This window comes from Salmo trutta, chromosome 16 (genome assembly GCF_901001165.1).
Source record: "Salmo trutta chromosome 16, fSalTru1.1, whole genome shotgun sequence".
NCBI classification, from domain to species: Eukaryota; Metazoa; Chordata; class Actinopteri; order Salmoniformes; family Salmonidae; genus Salmo; species Salmo trutta.
This window is the reverse complement of record NC_042972.1, coordinates 21,720,790-21,736,570: the sequence shown is the minus strand read 5'-3', so window position 1 is coordinate 21,736,570 and position 15,781 is coordinate 21,720,790. Positions and strand designations below refer to the sequence as shown.

Here is a 15,781-nt window from a genome sequence, read left to right as displayed (position 1 = left end):
TACAGTACGTAACACACACACTTGGAGGGACCATAGAGTACGTAACACAGTCAATTGGAGGGACCATAAAGTATGTAACACAAACACTTGGAGGGACCATAGAGTACGTAACACAGACACTTGGAGGGACCATACAGCACGTAACACAGACACTTGGAGGGACCATACAGCACGTAACACACACACTTGGGGGGACCATAGAGTACATAACACAGAGACCTGGAGGGACCATACAGTACGTAACACAGACACTTGGAGGGACCATAGATTAAGATCACTTTATTGGACAATTGTACACAAAGTGCAGCTGAAACTTGACTTCCGCTTTTAACCCAACCCCTCTGAAATCACACATACAGATAGAGGTTTTCAGAGAGGTGCAGGGGGCTGCCAAACTGGGCGCCCGGGGAGCTGTTGTTGTGGGGCGTTAAGTGCCGTGCTCAAGAGCACAAACGGCAGCCAATGGCATCTAGGATTTGATAGCAGCAACCCTACGGTTGCCAGCTCACGCAAAAGGACATGGATACAGTTCATGGATGGCAATTAGTGTTTTGTAGTAAAAATGTGTAATATAAAATGTGTAATATGTATGTGTAATATGTATGTGTGTGTAGTCTCCTACCACAACCGATGTGAGTTTGCCAAAGCAAGACCAGTGTATGAGTGTTCGCGTCCATTTGTGTGTGCGAGCGTGTGCATGCATGTGTTTATGTGAGTGGCACATGGCTGCGAGGCCTAATTTACCAGGGTGGGTCCATCTGCCTGGAGTTACCGTGGTGATTAAAGCCATTCTGGAGTGGCTGGTGAGTCCTGCATTTTCACCTCCTCCTGGGCCGTCATCACTCGGCTGTTGAGTCCTCCTATGTTACATCCTCTTGGTTCTGTTGAGTCCTCCTATGTTACATCCTCTTGGTTCTGTTGAGTCCTCCTATGTTACATCCTCTTGGTTCTGTTGAGTCCTCCTATGTTACATCCTCTTGGTTCTGTTGAGTCCTCCTATGTTACATCCTCTTGGTTCTGTTGAGTCCTCCTATGTTACATCCTCTTGGTTCTGTTGAGTCCTCCTATGTTACATCCTCTTGGTTCTGTTGAGTCCTCCTATGTTACATCCTCTTGGTTCTGTTGAGTCCTCCTATGTTACATCCTCTTGGTTCTGTTGAGTCCTCCTATGTTACATCCTCTTGGTTCTGTTGAGTCCTCCTATGTTACATTCTCTTGGTTCTGTTGAGTCCTCCTATGTTACATCCTCTTGGGACAGGTACATCCCCCTCACTCTCTCTTCATCTCCTTCCCAAATGTTTGTGTGTGTGTGTGTGTGTGTGTGTGTGTGTGTGTGTGTGTGTGTGTGTGTGTTGAACAGGTCTCCCTAGAAACCAAATAAATTAGAGGGTTTGTATGGCCCCTGTCTGACTCTGTCTACACCGTCCCTCCCTCGGTCTCTCTCTCTCTCTCCACTTCCTTTCTCTCCACTTCCTCTCTGTGATAACGGACAAGGATTAGAGAAAAAAGAGTGAGGTGAGAGAGAGTGAGGTGTGATTAGAACCCCCAGGGACTCTGGCACTAAAATGACTGACATGAGAGTGTGTGTGTGCATGTGATTATGTCCATCTGTGGTGGTCGTGAAGTAGTTAAAAGGTGTGATAGAGAGTGTGTGTGAACATCAGTGAGCATGTGTGTGCTTGTGTTAGAAGGTGTGATTAAGAGGGTGTGTGTGGGCATGTGTGTGTGTCTATGTGTGTGTCCATGCCTGTATGTGTGTGATTAGAAATAGGGTAAGGAGTTGTGGAGATGCTGACAAATCCATTAATTATTAAAGTCTCAGAAATCTATCAAGGGCATAATAACAAGCACCAGAACCTCCTACTATCCCCTAACCCTCCTCGTCAAACCTCCCTCTATCCCCTAACCCCCCTCATCAAACCTCCCTCTATCCCCTAACCCTCCTTATCAAACCTCCCCCTATCCCCCTCATCAAACCTCCCCCTATCCCCCTCATCAAACCTCCCTCTATCCCCTAACCCCCCTCATCCATCCTCCCACTATCCCCTAACCCTCCTCATCAAACCTCCCCCTATCCCCTAACCCCCCTCATCAAACCTCCCTCTATCCCCTAATCCCCCTCATCAAACCTCCCACTATCCCCTAACCCTCCTCATCAAACCTCCCACTATCCCCTAACCCTCCTCATCAAATCCTCCCACTATCCCCTAACCCCCCTCATCAAATTCTCCCTTATCCTCTAACACTCCTCATCAAACCTCCTAACCCCACACATCAGAACTCCTCCTATCCCCTAACCCCCTCATCAAATCTCCCCCTATCCCATAACACCCCTCATCAAACCTCCTCCTATCCCCTAACCCCTCCTCAAACTTCCTCCTATCCCCTAACCCCCATCCCCAAACCTCCTCTTATCCCCTTACCCCCCTCATGAAACCTCCCCTAACCCCCCTTATCAAACCTCACCCTAACCCCTCTCATCAAACCGACTCCTATCCCAACCCCTCTCATCAAACCTCCACATAACCCCTAACCTCCCTCATCAAACCTCCTGCTAACACCTAACCCCCCTCATCAAACCTCCCCCTAACCCCCCTCATCAAACCTCCCCCTAACCCCCTCATCAAACCTCCTCCTAACCCCCCTCATCAAACCTCCTATCTCCAAACCCCCCATCAAACCTCCTCCTATCCCCTAAACCCCCCTCATCAAACCTCCGCCTAACCCCTAATCCCCCTCATCAAACCTCCCCCTAACCCCCCCATCAAACCTCCTCCGAACCCCCCTCATCAAACCTCCTCCTAATCCCCCTCATCAAGCCTCCTCCTATCTCCTAACCCCCCTCATCAACCCCTCCTAACCCCCCTCATCAAACCTACCCCATAATCTAACCCCCTCAACAGACCTCCCCCTATCCCCTAACCCCCCTCATCAAACCTCCCCTAACAGCCCTCATCAAACCTCCTCCTATCCCCTAACCCCCCTCATCAAACCTCCCATCCTATCCCCTAACCCCCCTCCTCAAACTTCCTCCTATCCCCTAACCCCCATCCTCAAACCTCCTCTAATCCCCTTACCCCCTCATCAAACCTCCCCTAACCCCCCTTATCAAACCTGACCCTAACCCCTCATCAAACCTCCTCCTATCCCCTAACCCCCCTCAAACACCTCCTATCCCAACCCCTCATCAAACCTCCTCCTAACCCCCCTCATCAAACCTCCTAACCCCCCTCATCAAACCTCCCAACCCCCCTCATCAAACCTCCCCCTAACCCCCCTCATCAAACCTCCCCCTAACCCCCCTCATCAAACCTCCGCCTAACCCCTAACCCCCCTCATCAAACCTCCGCCTAACCCCTAATCCCCCTCATCAAACCTCCCCCTAATCAAACATCCTCCGAACCCCCCTCATCAAACCTCCTCCAAACCCCCCTCATCAAGCCTCCTTCTATCCCCTAACCCCCCTCATCAACCACTCCTAACCCCCCTCATCAAACCTCCCCATACTCTAACCCCCCTCATCAGACCTCCCCCATCCCCTAACCCCCCTCATCAAACATCCTCCTATCCCCCTCATCAAACCTCCCCCTAAACCCCCTCATCAAACCACCTCCTAACCCCACTCATCAAACCTCCTCCTATCCCCTAACCCCCTCATCAAACCTCCCCCTATCCTCCCCATCGAACCTCCTCCTATTCCCTAACCCACCTCATCAAACCTCCCGCTAACACCCTTCATCAAACCTCCTCCTATCTCCTAACCCCCCTCCTCAAAACTCCTCCTATCCCCTAACCCCCCTCATCACACTCCCCCTAAACCCCTTCATCTAACTTCACCCTAATCTCCCTCATCAAACCTCCTCCTAACCCCCCTCAACAAACCTCCTATCCCCTAACCCCCTCATCAAACCTCCTCATATCCCCTAACCCTCCTCATCAAACATCCTCCTAACCCCTAATCCCCCTCATAACCCGCCATCAATCCTCCTCCTAGCCCCCTCATCAAACCTCCTCCTAACCCCCCTCATCAAACCTCCTCCTATCCCCTAACCCCCCTCATCACATCTCCCCCTAACCCCCCTCATCAAACCTCGCCCTAATCTCCCTCATCAAACCTCCTATCCCCTATCCCCCTCATCAAACCTCCTCCTAACCCCTAAATCAAACCTCCTAACCCCCCCATCAAACCTCCTCCTAGCGCCCTTCATCAAACCTCCTCCTAACCCCCCTCCTCAAAACTCCTATCCCCTAACCCCCCTCCTCACACCTCCCCCTAATTCCCTGCATCAAACCTCGCCCTAATCTCCCTCATCAAACCTCCTCCTATCCCCTAACCCCCCTCATCAACCTCCTCCTATCCCCTAACCCCCCTCATCAAACCTCCTAACCCCCCTCATCAAACCCCCTAACCCCCCTCATGAAGCCTCCTCCTATCCCCTAACCCCCTCATCACATCTCCCCCTAACCCTCCTCATCAAACCTCGCCCTAATCTCCCTCATCAAACCTCCTACTATCCCCTAACCCCCCTCATCAACCTCCTCCTATCCCCTAACCCCCCTCATCAAACCTCCTCCTATCCCCTAACCCCCCTCATCAAACCTCCTCCTAACCCCTAATCCCCCTCATCAAACCTCCTCCTAACCCCCCTCATCAAACCTCCCCCTAACCCCCCTCATCAAACCGACTGTGCCATTGAGCGGAAGGGGAAAAAAAGCACACTGGGTGATATAAGATGAGATCAAATTAACTTTATTGTCCCCGAATGGTAACTTAATCTTGGACAAATGACATTAGAATGTATGGGTCTGAAGAGTTGTTGATATATAACATGGTCTATGATGCAGTAACATCTCAAACTGATGTAAACTCGTTACTAGACATTCTGACTGTAGCTTTTTCATGGAAATTCACACGATGTAAGGCCTGCTGTCGTTGAGTAAATTATCAAATGTTTAATGATGCTAAAATAAAATACAGTATCTGTGTACATAAATAAAAACCTTGTACTTATATTAAATCCATAACTTGTATTCCAAAATACATTTTTCTCCCAGACTATGGAAGGCTATGTTTGCTTTAGTCCAACTGCAAAAGACATCAGTATAAGCATTATTCCCAGCATTATTTCCAAAGTTATTCCCAAAGTTATTCCTTATATGCAGGCTTATCCGACCCTGCCACGTCCACAGCTCCAGAGACAAAATCATCAACAAGATCTCATAGTTTCCCTTTGAAATTCGATGTATTATGGATGAACGTCTATTTGCGATGTATTAATTCTGCGTGGTTACAGGATTCATTCTGCGTGGTTACAGGGTTCACTCTGCGTGGTTACAGGGTTCACTCTGCGTGGTTACAGGATTCATTCTGCGTGGTTACAGGGTTCATTCTGCGTGGTTACAGGGTTCATTCTGCGTGGTTACAGGGTTCATTCTGCGTGGTTACAGGATTCATTCTGCGTGGTTACAGGGTTCATTCTGCGTGGTTACAGGGTTCATTCTACGTGGTTACTTCGCGCTGGAGTTCAGGACCTTGGCTGCTGGGGCGGGGTGGAACGACAGGGCCCTCATAGACCACTACCGCTGCATTCTCCGGGCGGACGTCCGCAGGGAGCTAGCCTGTCAGGACACAGCTCTGTCCCTGGATGAGCTGATTGATATGTCCATATGTCTGGACAATTTGCTGGCTGCCCGCGGGCGTTCGGAGAGGGTCCTGCCCGTTCCACCCCCGTGCACCCCCGCCCCTACCCCTATGGAGGTGGGGGGGGGCCGTGCCAAGGGGCACCGGAGGAGGTGGTTCCTCCTGCACCAGCTGTGGTCGGAGAGGACACACGGCCGACCGGTGCTGGAGGAGCCAGTCTGGGAGTCGAGATGGCAGGCAAAACACTTCTCGGTCACCTCAGGTGAGTCAGCACCAGATTCACCCAGAACCCCCTGTTGGTCACGTGTTTTTACCTGTTTTGTTTACAATTTTTTTTCCCTCTTCCCAGCATAGGGTGCTAGTCGATTCAGGCGCAGCTGGGAATTTTATGGACCGTGGACTTGCCATTTAGCTGGGCATTCCGCGGGTGCCGATAGATTCCCCTTTCCCCGTGCACTCCCTAGATAGCCGACCATTAGGGTCAGGGCTGGTCAGGGAGTCTACGGTGCCACTGGACATGGTAACGCAGGGGAATCATATGGAACGCATTAGTTTTTTCCTTATTGATTCGCCTGCGTTTCCGGTGGTGCTGGGGGTCCCCTGGCTAGCTGGTCACAAGTGTTCAGGTGGTCAGAGGAGTGTTCAGGGAGGTGTCTAGGAGTTTCCATAGGTGCCACGTCGGTGGAAAGTCCAGACCAGGTGTCCACCGTGCGCATTCCCCCTGAATACGCCGATTTGGCGATCGCTTTTTGTAAAAAGAGGGCGACTAAATTACCACCCCATCGACAGGGGGATTGTGCGATAGATCTCCAAGTTAACGCTGCGCTTCCCAGGAGTCACGTGTACCCCTTGTCACAGGAGGAGACGGCGGCTATGGAGACATATGTCACGGAATCCCTGGGACAGGGGTACATTCGGCCCTCCATCTCACCCGTTTCCTCGAGTTTCTTTTTTGTGAAGAAAAAGGAGGGAGGTCTGCGTCCGTGCATTGATTACCGAGGTCTAAACGCTATCATGGTGGGGTTTAGTTACCCACTACCTCTCATCGCTACGGCGGTGGAATCATTTCACGGAGCACAGTTCTTCACAAAACTGGATCTCAGGAGCGCGTATAATCTGGTGCGTATCAAGAAGGGAGACGAGTGGAAAACCGCCTTTAGTACCACATCAGGCCATTATGAGTACCTCGTCATGCTGTATGGGTTGAAAAATGCTCCAGCCGTCTTTCAATCCTTTGTTGACGAAATTCTCAGGGACCTGCACGGGCAGGGCGTGATTGTCTATATCGATGACATTCTGATATATTCCGCCACCCGCTCCGCGCATGTGTCCCTGGTGCGCAAGGTGCTTGGTAGACTGCTGGAGCATGACCTATACGTTAAGGCTGAGAAGTGTGAGTTTTCCAAACGAGCCGTCTCCTTTCTGGGTTATCGCATTTCCACCACGGGGGTGGTGATGGAGTGTGACCGCGTTAAGGCCGTGCGTAATTGGCCGACTCCAACCACGGTGAAGGAGGTGCAGCGGTTCTTAGGCTTTGCCAATTACTACTGGAGGTTTATCCGGGGTTTTGGCCAGGTAGCGGCTCCCATTACCTCACTGCTGAAGGGGGGACCGGTGCGTTTGCGATGGTCGACGGAGGCGGACGGAGCCTTCAAGAAGTTGAAGACGCTGTTCACCGACGCACCCGTGTTGGCTCACCCGGACCCGTCTTTAGCGTTCGTAGTGGAGGTGGACGCATCCGAGGCTGGGGTGGGTGCCGTGCTATCACAGCGCTCGGGTACGCCATCGAAACTCCGCCCCTGCGCTTTCTTTTCGAAGAAGCTCAGTTCGGCGGAGCGTAACTACGATGTGGGGGACCGGGAGTTGCTAGCGGTGGTCAAAGCTCTGAGGGTGTGGCGGCACTGGCTTGAGGGGGCTAAACACCCCTTTCTCATCTGGACAAACCACCGAAACCTGGAGTACATCCAGGCAGCGAGGAGACTGAATCCACGTCAGGCGAGGTGGGCCATGTTCTTCGCCCGGTTTAGGTTTACCATCTCCTATAGACCGGGTTCCCTGAATACTAAGGCCGACGCGCTGTCCCGTCTCTATGACATGGAGGACCGGCCCATCGATCCAACTCCCATCATTCCAGCGTCTAGGCTGGTGGCACAAGTGGTATGGGAGGTGGACGCGGACATCGAGCGGGCATTGGTGTTGGAACCTGCGCCTGCGCAGGTGCCCGTGGGGCGCATGTATGTGCCGCTTGGTGTTCGTGATCGTTTGATTCGGTGGGCGCACACGCTACCTACTGCGGGTCATCCTGGTGAGGCGAGGACAGTGCGGAGTCTAAGGGGGAAGTACTGGTGGCCCACCTTGGCTAAGGACGTGATGTCCTATGTCTCTTCCTGTTCGGTGTGTGCCCAGAGTAAGGATCCTAGGCATCTACCGAGAGGGAAGTTACAGCCCCTCCCCGTTCCACAACGACCATGGTCGTACCTGTCCATCGAATTCTTAACAGATCTTCCCCCCTCTCAGGGGAACACGCCGATTCTGGTGGTTGTGGATCGGTTCTCTAAGTCCTACCGTCTCCTCCCATTGCCCGGTCTCCCTACGGCCCTGCAGACTGAGGAGGCCCTATTTACCCACGTCTTCCGGCACTACGGGGTGCCGGAGGACATTGTCTCTGATCGAGGTTCCCAGTTCACATCCAGGGTCTGGAGAGCGTTTATGGAGCGGCTGGGGGTCTCGGTCAGTTTGACCTCCGGTTATCACCCCGAGAGCAATGGGCAGGCGGAGAGGGTGAACCAGGAGGTGGGCAGGTTCCTGAGGTCGTATTGCCAGGACCGGCCAGGGGAGTGGGCGAGGTATATTACCTGGGCTGAATTGGCCCAGAACTCACTTCGCCACTCCTCTACTAGCATATCACCCTTTCAGTGTGTGTTAGGTTACCAGCCGGTCCTGGCACCAGGGCACCGGAGCCAGACCGAGGCTCCTGCGGTGGAGGACAGGGTCCAGCACTCCAAGGAGACCTGGAGAGCCGTCCAGGACTCACTAAAGGAGGCCAGTGCGCGGCAGAAGAGGAGTGCTGACCGCCACCGCAGTGAGGCGCCCGTGTTCGCACCGGGAGACAGGGTCTGGCTCTCGATACGGATCCTGCCCCTCCGCGTGCCCTGCCGGAAGCTGGGGCCGCAGTGTGTGGGGCCCTTCAAAGTCCTGAAGAGGATAAACGAGGTGTGTTATCGGTTGCAACTCCCTTCCTATTACCGTATTAACCCCTCGTTTCATGTGTCTCTCCTCAGGCCGGTGGTAGCTGGTCCCCTTCATGAAGATGAGGTGCCGGAGGTCCCTCCGCCCCCTCTGGACATCGGGGGGTCCCCAGCGAACAGCATACGGGCCATTCTGGACTCGAGACGCCGGGCGAGGGGCCTGCAGTACCTCGTGGACTGGGAGGGGCACGGCCCGGAGGAGAGGTGCTGGGTGCCGGCGGAGGACGTCCTGGACCCATCCATGTTGAGGGATTTCCACCACCTCCGTCCGGATCGCCCTACGCCTCGCCCTCCGGGTCGACCTCGAGGCCGGTGTCGGCGCGCTGCGGGAGCCGCGCGTCAGGAGGGGGGTACTGTCACGATTCCCACCGACGGTGGCGCCCCCTCCTGCTCGGGTGGCGCTCGGCGGTCGTCGTCACCGGCCTATTAGCTGCCACCGATTCCCTTTTGCTTTTCCCTTTTTTTTATTTTAGACACCTGTGGTCAATTAGCCATTAGATGGGCTATTTAGTTTAGCTGGCCCGCTCCTTGTCGTGCGGGATTAATTGTTGTATTCGACTGTCTAGTTCGTGTCGGCTTGGCATTGTCGTACCTTATATTTATTCCCCTGTGTTTGGGAACTTTGTTTTCTTCTCTCAAAGTGTTATTAAAAAACAACACTCCCTGTGGTCGTTGCTTCCTGCGCCTCATTCCTAACAACACGACTACCAACGCCGTTACAGCCAATCCTAACAGACAGGCGTGGTTCCTCTCAGACACGTGGTTCCTCTCGGAATATGCCGGAGCTAAGGATGATGTTAAAGAGTTTAAGTATAACCAATTGGAATTTGTTGTCTGTATATTTTATCATTTCATTGAGGATACCATCAACACCACAGGCCTTTTTGGGTTGGTGAGTTTTTATTTTGTCCTGTAGTTCATTCAAGTTAATTGGAGAATCCAGTGAATTCTGGTAGTCTTTAATTGTTGATTCTAAGATTTGTATTTGATCATGTATCTGTTTTTCCAGTTTGTTCATTCTTATAAAGCCAAAAATATTGGAGAAGTGGTTTACCCATACATCTCAATTTTTGATAGATAACTCTTTGTGTTGTTGTTTGTTTAGTGTGCTCCAGTTTTCCCAGAAGTGGTTAGATTCTATGGATTCTTCAATTACATTTAGCTTGGGCCTTCCCTGTGGCTCAGTTGGTAGAGCATGGTGTGTGCAACGCCAGGGTTGTGGGTTTGATTCCCACGGGGGGCCAGTACAAAAAAATGTATGCATTCACTACTGTAAGTCACTCTGGATAAGAGCGTCTGCTAAATGACTAAAATGTAAATGTAGCTGATTTCTGACGTGCTGTTCATTCTTTTTTTCACCATAGTGAAGGCGTAGACTCAGGTTTTCTGGGTCTCTACTCTCTCTCTCTCTGACTTAGAGTGTCCTGCAGGCCTTACAGTAGAGATCCACACACACACATCTGGACAGGCAGTGAACTTATGTAGGTTATCACCATGCTGCCTGGGCCTTTTAGCACGTGCGTTACAGTAGGCTATGCTACAGAGTGGAAATGTTTGATAGTGTGTCTTACAGTAGCAGCCATTTCTTAGGGGGCTTTGAGTACGTATAACACACACACAGTGACAACACACACACACACACACACACGAATCACACACACTGAGATGGAGTAATGTAGGTTAAGCGCCTGGCTCACGGGCACAACATCTGCATCCCCACCTGGGACCAAAAGACTTTGACTTCCTGCTCTCCTCCCTCCACCCCTCTCCTTTCCTCTACTCATCAATTCCCTTCTCCTCTCATCTTTTCTGTTATTGTGGGTTATGTGGCTTTCTCAGAGGGTTGCCAGGCAATGAGGGTTACCTTCCTGTGTTCCCCTGTGACACACAGAACAGTTCTCTAGAAGAGTCTAGAACATTCCCTGCTGAACACTAAAGTCAGAAGGTGATGTCCAGTTAAAGCTCTAACATGTGGGCTACAACATCGGCTTGTCTCTGACTGGCCTTTTTGCTGTATATGGTGTTTTTTATTCTGCTGATTGGTTTATCTGACAACACACACATACACACAGCGACCAGCGTGCTGAGACCAAAACGCTTAGCAGGCATTGTGACACCACACCCATGGTGAAAATATTAACTTTACATGACAGAGGAGGAAAGTCATCAGAGACAATTCTCTGTTACATAAAACACTGGGCTTAGAATGGCAGGGATGGAGGGATGGAGACTGAGAGAAGGAGGGAAACAAGGGGAGGGAGATACGACGAGAGAAAGGGATGGAGAGAGAAGGATAGAGAGGGGGAAGGATACATGGAGATCGGAAGATGAGAGAATAAAGTGTTAGAGGAAGCAAAATATGCCTACAATATTCTGCTGCCTTACAATACATCATAACACTGTGTCTTCTGCTGCCTTACAATGCATCACATCACTGTGTCTTCTGCTGCCTTACAATACATCATATCATTGTGTCTTCTGCTGCCTTACAATACATCATAACACTGTGTCTTCTTCTGCCTTACAATACATCATAACACTGTGTCTTCTGCTGCCTTACAATACATCATAACACTGTGTCTTCTGCTGCCTTACAATACATCACTGTGTATTCTGCTGCCTTACAATACATCATAACACTGTGTCTTCTGCTGCCTTACAACACATCATAACACTGTGTCTTCTGCTGCCTTACAATACATCATAACACTGTGTCTTCTGCTGCCTTACAATGCATCACATCACTGTGTCTTCTGCTACATTACAATACATCATAACACTGTGTATTCTGCTGCATTACAATACATCATAACACTGTTCCTTCTGCTGCCTTACAATACATCATAACACTGTGTATTCTGCTGCATTATAATACATCACATCACTGTGTCTTCTGCTGCCTTACAATGCATCATAACACTGTGTCTTCTGCTGCCTTACAATGCATCATAACACTGTGTCTTCGGCTGCCTTACAATGCATCATAACACTGTGTCTTCTGCTGCCTTACAATGCATCATAACACTGTGTCTTCTGCTGCCTTACAATGCATCACATCACTGTGTCTTCTGCTGCCTTACAATACACCATAACACTGTGTCTTCTGCTGCCTTCCAATACATCACATCATTGTGTCTTCCGCTGCATTATAATACATCATAACACTGTGTATTCTGCTGCCTTACAATGCATCATAACACTGTGTATTCTGCTGCATTACAATACATCATAACACTGTGTATTCTGCTGCATTACAATACATCATAACACTGTTCCTTCTGCTGCCTTACAATACATCATAACACTGTTCCTTCTGCTGCCTTACAATACATCATAACACTGTGTATTCTGCTGCATTATAATACATCATAACACTGTGTCTTCTGCTGCCTTACAATACATCACACTGTGTCTTCTGCTGCCTTACAATGCATCATAACACTGTGTCTTCTGCTGCCTTACAATGCATCATAACACTGTGTCTTCTGCTGCCTTACAATACATCATATCACTGTGTCTTCTGCTGCCTTCCAATACATCATAACACTGTGTCTTCTGCTGCCTTACAATGCATCATAACACTGTGTCTTCTGCTGCCTTACAATGCATCATAACACTGTGACAGATTGACTATGAGTCCCAATCTACTACCTCAGTACTCACTATGCATCCTGGCCTGACATATACAGTCTCTTTCCCCTGTCTATCTCAGAGAACATGTCCAGTCCTATAGTGAGAATATTTTCTGATCTGCCCACAAGGGTAGTCGAGAAGGGGGACGGAGAGGGAGGTGAGGAGATCAGAGGAACGGGGGAAGTTAAGGTTGATTTGAAGGCTCCAATATTAACAGTGAAAGGCCATCTGTATGCATTTGGCCTCTCCTCTGTCCACTCCTCTGTCATATCACACACACTTTCTAAGAAGCCCTGTGTAACAGTCCTTTATTGTTGTTGTAATGAATTTTTACAGTTGTTTTTTTCTATCATATTTTAAATAACTTGCATAAAATACACTTTATGATACTGTCATGAAGCATTATGACCATCCTGTGTCATTTTACTTGAACTAAGAAAATACACTTTATGACACTGTCAAAAAGCATTATGACTATCATAATCATATAACGGTGACTAACCCCATTCCGTACAAATTTGCGCAACTGCGACATTCAAACGAGGCTGCAATGAAAACTAATGGGACTGAAGCGACTGTGTTGACATCAACATCTGGAGTGTGAACTTTCTATTCAAGCGTTGATTGACATGGCAATGGTCCAATAGTATTGGAGAAAAGTTGAAAAAACGGACCCCTCCGACGCTGTACGTTAAATTGTGACGTGTCATGATGTAACATACATCATGCATAAAGCAACTCATTCTGTGTCTTACAGCCTCTCTCCACCAGGTGTAAAGCTTCTGTCGCTGTTTAACAATAAGAAAGGGACAGGATAAGGGACAGGGATGGGACAGGGGCAGGGTAAGGGACAGGGTAAGGGACAGGGACAGGGTAAGGGACAGGGACAGGGTAAGGGACAGGGACAGGGACAGGGTAAGGGACAGGGTAAGGGACAGGGACAGGGTAAGGGACAGGGTAAGGGACAGGGTAAGGGACAGGGACAGGGTAAGGGACAGGGTAAGGGACAGGGTAAGGGACAGGGACAGGGTAAGGGACAGGGACAGGGTAGGGACAGGGTAAGGGACAGGGACAGGGTAAGGGACAGGGACAGGGTAAGGGACAGGGACAGGGTAAGGGACAGGGTAAGGGACAGGGTAAGGGACAGGGACAGGGACAGGGTAAGGGACAGGGACAGGGTAAGGGGGGGATACTTAGTCATTTTTTGCATCATCAGTGCAAGCCATCATGACTCTCAAAAGCCACAACAGCTGCTGTTAACTTCAGCGTCGCCCTAAAAACCCGATTTAAACTCAACACAAACCTTCAAATAGGTATGTAATGACACATTATATGAACTCTTTATAGTGTTTTATTTACATTTTAGAGGTGATAAGGTGATAAGTTGGACAGATCGGGTGAAAAAAGCCGTTTGGGCCTCTGTACGCCTTTGAAGATATTGCATAAAAAATCTGCCGTTTCCAGCTACAATAGTCATTTACAACATTAACAATGTCTACACTGATCAATTTGAGGTTATTTTAATGGACAAAAAATGTGCTTTTCTTTCAAAAACAAGGACATTTCTAAGTGACCCCAAACTTTTGAACTGTAGAGTCTCTCTCCCTTTCACTATGACGCAATAGGTTTTGCTTCCGCACCCATCATTTTTAAAAAGACGGAGCTCATTGCCTTCTTGAATCATGCAGAGATGGGCATCATGAAGGGCTCGTCATTGGTTTTGTTGGAAAGGGGAGAAATTGTGCTTTATAATGGTTTTGATATTACAATTGATCTGGAAGTATTACGTTTTTTGGGATCTAAAATAAGGTGAAATGTACGGAATTGTATGGTAGATGTACATTTTTGTGGGTAGCTACCAATTCTTTGTGGCTTGCTAGCTAGCTTGTTAGCCCTATTGACTTACTATGGACTTACGGTACCCATTCACTGAACCGTCTCCAGCCAGGACAATAATGGCAATAGAGACGAAACAAGATATACACAAAGCAACTATTTTACTTCATAACTATCAGCTAGCTATATGTGAATCATAATAATGGAGTTAGCCAACTAGTATAGCAGGCAAAAATGACCTAATATTAACTAATATTATGCAAGATAGAAGGCAAATCATTATGGCTAGCAAGCAAAATATTATTCATGGCTATCTGGCTAGCTAACAGTACTAGTAGCTAGCCAGTTACCCCTATTGACTTATTATGGGTAAACATGCCAAAATTAACACAATGTATTTATTAACATATCAAGATAAAATGTTGTAATCAGGCAACGTATAAGAAGTGAATAGACAACATTCCATTCCGAAGTCAGAGTGCTCATGTTGTGTAATTTTGCAAGTAATTGCTTCATATTTTGTGCCATATTTTCCATTGAAGCTTGCATCGATGCATGCTTCAAAAAATGTACAAATGGAGTACGCATTCAAAAAGCGCCCTCCATGCTCCGTTTCGCATACTTATATTTGGACTCATACTCCGACCCTCCCGTGCTCCAATTTGCGAGCTCAGCGCACGGTAGTATGCATTTTGAGAAACACCCTAGGATTTTGAATGGGAATCAATTGTTTGGTCCCCACAAAGATAGTAAAACAAACGTGTGTGTGTGTGTCTGACTGACTAATGGTCAGATAAGGTGTTCTAACACAAAGAACTCCCATTTTTCTGACAGCATCTCAAAGCTGGAACACCGCTGACAACACAGAACACACACACACAAACACACTTGCATCAATACTGACAGCAGACAGCAGCATGAACAGGTTACCAAACTCACTGGGAGAGACAAGAAGCCATCAGCAGGTAAATGCGCTTACACGCACATGCGCACACACACGCACACACTCAGATTCACACGCACACACTCACATTCACAGGCACACACACATGGGAGAGTCATGACAATGGCATCACCAGGCATCAACAGAGAGGCAGAAGGAGTAGCCATTGTAGCCATACACAGTACACACCAATACAGCAGACACTCAGTACAGACAGACAGAGTATGAATGATAAAGGGGAAATCTGCAGCTGCTACATCCATTTTTTACTTAGAAATTAATGATATATACCAAATGATTATTAAAGAATATAACTTATTCCTAGCCTATTGAGCTTAGTTCAACAGTCAAACCCCATCAGAACCCAAAATATAAGCGTGTTCTATTCTAATGTTTGTAAACATTGTACATTTAAACAAACACTGTATAGCATCAAAACGCTTAAAACTATCATTTTGATATCTTGGATGGTTAGTCCTT

The 15,781-nt window shown here is 48.8% G+C and overlaps 1 protein-coding gene across 9 annotated transcripts in view; it reads right to left on the bottom strand.

Moving 5' to 3' along the window:
* LOC115150308 (neurofascin) overlaps window positions 1-15,781 on the bottom strand; it is a 171,122-nt gene that overhangs the window by 98,928 nt on the left and 56,413 nt on the right. The window lies entirely within an intron of this gene.